Here is a 5,953-nt window from a genome sequence, read left to right on the forward strand (position 1 = left end):
TGCTGCCATCTTCTATCTTAAATAAAATAGAACAACTTTGCTCCCGTTTCTTCTGGAAAGGAGCTGATAAAAAAGCTGCTGGGGCCAGAGTTAGTTGGGCACGCATCTGTCTTCCTATGTCTGAAGGAGGCCTTGGTCTGAAAAATTTAAAAGACTGGTGCAAGGTCTGTCCTTTTAATCTTATTAGGACAATTCTTGCAGGTAACGGATCCCTTTGGGTAGCATGGCTTAATAGCTATGTCTTTAAGAACCAAGATTTCTGGAATTTTCAAGCTAGAGTAAATGTAAGTTGGAGCATTAAACGGATACTTAAACTGAGAGCTGATGCTTTCCCATTCCTCACTGCTGGTCATTCGCAAGCCAAAGATTTTTTGGATATAATTCGTACGCGAGAGCAGAAAGTTTCTTGGCATCGATTAATTTGGTTCCCAATGCATGTTCCCAAGCACAATCTTATTGCTTGGATGGCTATTCTCGATCGTATTCCTACAAGAGATCGTCTTCAACGTATGGGAATCTGTTCTGAAGGAGTTTGTGCCAATTGTAACTCCTCCCAAGAGTCACGGGACTATCTCTTCTTCCTCTGCCCTTTGGCAATTGATCTCTGGAGCTTTATTATGCTGCTTAATGGTATGAACACTTCTTTCGCTTCTTGGAACAATTTTTTAGATTGGGCAATTTCTATTTGGAAAGGAAAGTCACTTATCACTATCATATTGAAGCTTGCATGGTCTGCTTTCATTTATTTTCTGTGGCAAGAGGCAACTGCAGAATCTTCTCGGGTCGTCGTAAAAAAGTTGAATCCTTACTTAAAGATATCAAGGAGGTCGTAGCCATCCGACTAAGAGGCAAATCCATTAATAGACCAGATAGTTTAAACCTTTCCCTTTGTAATGCTTGGAATATAGCTTAACCAATCTTTTTTTTGTTTCTTGTCTGTTAATTGTTCCTTTGTTGTTAGATTGGTTGATTGGTTGTAGCAACTTTGCTATTTGGGTAATAAAATTTGAATTATCAAAAAAAAAAACTGATAGTTTAGATAGTAAAAGCGTAGTTTACCACTTTTACTATGATCACCTCCTTCATATTGCCACATGTACAACTACACATCAAACCACATGATGTCAGTGCATTGATTTTATATAGGATTTATGTTTTTAAGAACTTCAACACACGTCACAGAATATATATTTAATTAATTAAAGATTTTTTAAATTATTTATTTGCTTCAAGAGAGATTTCATGAATAGTTTATTTACACATGTTATGCATGGCGATTAAATTTATACAGTAAATAATTTTGGTACGTAAATATATTTTCGTATTTAACATTTAAGATAAATAATTATTTCCAGAAATATTTAAACGTACACTTCAAATTTTACAAAGCTTGATATTAATATACTATCATAAAACAATTCGAAAAATACTTTTGAAATAATTATAAACTGAACTCTTTGAAATATACAAATCACAGGCTTTCTAAGAGCTTGAGCATCTATCTTCCAACTATAGTCGTGACCGTGACATAATTTGAAGACACAGCTTGTTGACCATGCAGAACATTTTCCTCTTCCACGGCAGTCCTCGAGGAAGCATAGGTGGGTTTCGTCGGCATCGGGAGGGTTGCAGTTTCACCCTTGAGAAATAGCATGACAGTCGCCATTGTCGGTCTATGCGCAGGCGAATCTTGCACGCACAGTAGCGCTATATGTATGCATTTCAACACTTCATCCGGCGAGCATGAATCCCGAATGCAAGGATCCACCAGATCCATTACTTTATCTTCACTCCAAAGTTGCCATGCCTGAAACCAGTTTCAAATCAAATCCACCTAATTAGTATATATATTTCAGCTTCAGCAGCAGATGATCATGTGATGCATTTTCTGTACTTACATATGTGAGAAGACTGGTGTGATCAAATGAGCGAAAGCTGTTGTTCCTTTGCGCACTAACAATCTCCAGCAATAATACCCCGAAGCTGTAAGCATCGGATTTCACTGAAAATAGGCCTTCCATTGCATATTCGGGAGACATATATCCACTGCACATGGTAAGAAAAGAGGCGATTAGATCTGTTGAAAGCTATTGACATTGTTGGAGAGTTGAGCGTTCTGTTTTTTAACATGTAGAGTGACATCTTACTATGTGCCGACTACTCGAACTGTTTGCGCTTCATTTTGATTACCCCCGAACATTCTGGCCATACCGAAGTCTGAAATCTTTGGATTCATTTCAGCATCCAACAAAATGTTGCTGGCCTTTAGGTCTCTATGGATGATTCTGTGCCTTGAGTCGCGATGGAGATAAAGAAGTCCTCTCGAGGGGTCTTCAATGATGCCGAGGCGGGTTCTCCATTCTAGCTCAACTTTCTTGGCCTCATCTGCCATAGAATTTTATCAGGTTCCAACTGTCATTACAATCAAACAGCTACAACTAGAAGGAACATACCAAAAAGGAGTCTGTCTAAACTTTTATTGGGCATGTACTCATAAATCAGCAGCTTTACTTCCCCTTGAATGCAGCAGCCCAATAGTCTAACAAGATTTCTATGCTGCAGTTTGGCAATCAATATAATCTCAGTTTTGAACTCCTCCATGCGTTGGCCAGACTGAACTGAAAGCCTCTTCACTGCTATTTGTTCACCACCAGGAAGCTCTCCCTAGTGATAAAACATAGAAACTATTATTACCTTCGATTCAATTTAATAACATTACTAAACTAATGAAACTCACCTTGTAAACGGTGCCGAAACCTCCCTGCCCAAGCCTGTTCTCGTCGCAAAAGTTCTTTGTTGCAGTAGCAATACAACTAAAATCAAAATTTTGCAGTTCTGGACCATTGACTTGACTCCCATCTATAAGGATATCAGTTGGTCCCAAAAAATCTGTCAAGAATTCTTTGCGTTTGATCTTGGACACATCGGAAACCGCTACATCATCGTCCTTGCAACAAGGCCTTGATGAAACTGCAGACAGACACGAAAAATAAATACCCTCTTTCTGTTTCATTTCCTATTTTCGTTTGAGGGAGAAACAATCTCACCTTTTAGTTTCTTCTTGTATCTCCATAGGAGCCATAGAGATGCCGCTAAGCAGCCCGCCAGCACCAGAGAAATTATAACTATCATAAGATTGGAAATCTTCCTCCTGGGATCTGCATTCAAAGTGACAACCGAAAGGCATTAGTATATGTTTTACAGCAGAATCAATGTTAAAATGAGTGTATGGTCTCAGTCATATTGGTTTACATGATTGCAGATCATTAGATGCCTAATTTAAAGCATCAATATTCCCAGAATTATGACCACATAGCTAATAGAGTTACTGCAAATTTGTTCACAAAGCTTCAAATGGACCATGTGCTTACCTAATTCAGAATGATGGAGGCGGTATAAGAACTCCAGGTTTCCAGCATGTTGAAAATGCTGCATATCGACCAAGTCCCCTGTCCATATCATGCATCCAATCCCAGTAATAAACGCAGACGCAGTACACGAACAATTTTCCGAGCAGTGTTGTTTACAAGTGTGTGAGTCCGCTTCCGGCGGAAACAAGTTGGCTAAATCGGGTAACTTTGTGCACTTGATTTTCTGAAATCCATCTGGTTTACCATCTCCTACTGCTGTACCATTAGAACTCCGGCACTGCAGTTCGAGCTTACGCACACACCCTCAGGGCCAGTTGCTTGCATCCCACTGAGCTTGAGACCTTGGTCTAAACCCTTTTAAACAAATGCATTTTCGAGATCGGTCACAGATTGAATAATTCCCACAAAAATTATAAAGCTCGCATTGGTTATCAGGGTCAGGCTCTGTGTTCAGATAGTCCCATTTCTTTTCACCAGCATTCCAGCTTGACTGCTTTTCCCTACCTTCCCAGCTTATCTGAAATCGAAAAAACTCATGTTTCGGCACAGTGTAAGTAATGTACATGGTTCCGTTTTCATTGGGATGCGAAATGACGAAACCATGGAAGTAACTAGCGGTATTTCTCATAGAGGGGAGGCCTGTGAAAAACTGCTGATTCCACTGCCCACTTCTCCATCTCCTCTTGTTGTTATTATCCAGTATTACTATCTGCAGTCCTCCATTAGGATCAACGCCCAAGCTGTAGTTTCCCGGTGAAGGATCATCGGGTGATTTCCACGATCTGAAAGGACGGCACTCCCCTCTTTTATAACGTACCGGAACCTTCATTCCCGGAAAAAATGTATCGGTTGGCTCGTCGAAGCTCTGCCATAGGGGCGGGTCCCTGCGCGTACCATCATCTCTTGATAGCACAAAATTTCCTTCACTCAACAGTTTTGCTGCAGTTTTGTTTGATGAACAAGGAACATACGATGACCATACCACACCGTCGTTTCCGTCGCGGATGACTAATTTACCGTCGTCTTCAATCCTCAAAACTCCATTACAGCCTGATATTGGCTCATCTCTATTGGCAACCCAAACAACTGTTTTCGAATCAAACTTGTACCATATCCCCAGATATGAAAAACTGGAGTTTTCAGGACTGAAAAACCCCAGTTCAAAAACGTTTTTCTCGGATACCAAGGTGTAGCCATCTCTTAATGTATCACCTTGCCTAACTGTATCACTAGCGGAATAGCAAGACTGAGCAAAAGAGTAGAGCAGAAAAATCAATGAAACCAGAGAGTCAAAATCTGGGTTTTTATTACGAGTTTCCATATCACAGTCTCCAAGAAACCCAGAGATTAAGAAATGGAAAATGGGTAAGGATTCAAAGGGTAGCCTTTGTGGGTTGTAAACGAAGACACGAACACAATTTAGAGTTTAATGCCCAGTAGCAAACCAAGCGAAGAACTTAAAGAAACTTCATAAATGTCACAATCACTCGTTAAAGTGCAGGAATCTAATTTGGTTCTTAAAGTTTGACCAGAGTAGTGCATTAAAAAGGGACAATCATACTAAAAATGTTTTTCACCTTGAAGAACTTTCAAAGTGCTGTAGAACTGGTGATGATTTTCCGGTTGAGATATAAGTTTAAAGTCGAGAAATTTAACATTCTTGATTTCACATTACATGTTTGTCAATCGACAATGACCACCACCAGGGTGCCTCGGTTGAATTTATTAGCTGTTTCTATTTTATCTTTTAAAAAAACAACACTAACCCTAAATTGATTAATTAATTAAATTAATTATTTATTCATGCTGGTAATGAATAATAATGGATTACAATTATAAATATTTTTTTAAGATTCTAATATTATCATAAGATAATATTTATATATCATTTTAAATATATAGATTTACATATACATCTATATATAAAGTAGTTCAGACTTAAATCACTTAAGTAACATATTCTCTTTATCACAAAAACAAAAAATAAAAAAAAAAAAAATCATTAAATTATATTTATATAATTATTTTAAATTTTAAAAATTTTAAAATAATCATAAAATTTAGTTAATTATTATAAACAATCATTTCAATATTATAATAATTATAAATTATTAAAATTTTTATTTTTATTTAAATATTTAATATATTCTATTTTAGACAAAATTTAATAAGAGTTTCCGACTAGTTTTTCTTTCAAGTCCACTAAGAGTAAATCTATCCATGAAAACCAACTTTTAATCAGGGGTGTATGCAATAAGCTCCATAGAATAATGAAAAATGGGCAAGGATTCAAAGGGTAGCCTTTGTGGGTTGTAAACGAAGACACGAACACAATTTAGAGTTTAATGCCCAGCAGAAAACCAAGCGAATAACTTAAAGAAACTTCATAAATGTCACAATCACTCGTTAAAGTGCATGAATCGAATTTGGTTCTTAAAGTTTGACTTAAAAAGGGACAATCATACTAAAAATGTTTTTCACCTTGAAGAACTTTCAAAGTACTGTAGAACTGGCGATGATTTTCGGGTTGAGATATAAGTTTAAGGCTTAATGCCTAAATTATACATTTTGTGTCAAATAAG

General features: G+C 37.3%; 1 pseudogene; it reads right to left on the reverse strand.

The window, feature by feature from the left end:
- Window positions 1-1,498: 1,498 nt before the first annotated feature.
- LOC120204257 lies at window positions 1,499-4,741 on the reverse strand (annotated as a pseudogene).
- Between the last annotated feature and the right edge of the window lie 1,212 nt (window positions 4,742-5,953).

This window comes from Hibiscus syriacus, unplaced genomic scaffold (genome assembly GCF_006381635.1).
Source record: "Hibiscus syriacus cultivar Baekdansim isolate YM2019G1 unplaced genomic scaffold, ASM638163v2 tig00010533_pilon, whole genome shotgun sequence".
NCBI classification, from domain to species: Eukaryota; Viridiplantae; Streptophyta; class Magnoliopsida; order Malvales; family Malvaceae; genus Hibiscus; species Hibiscus syriacus.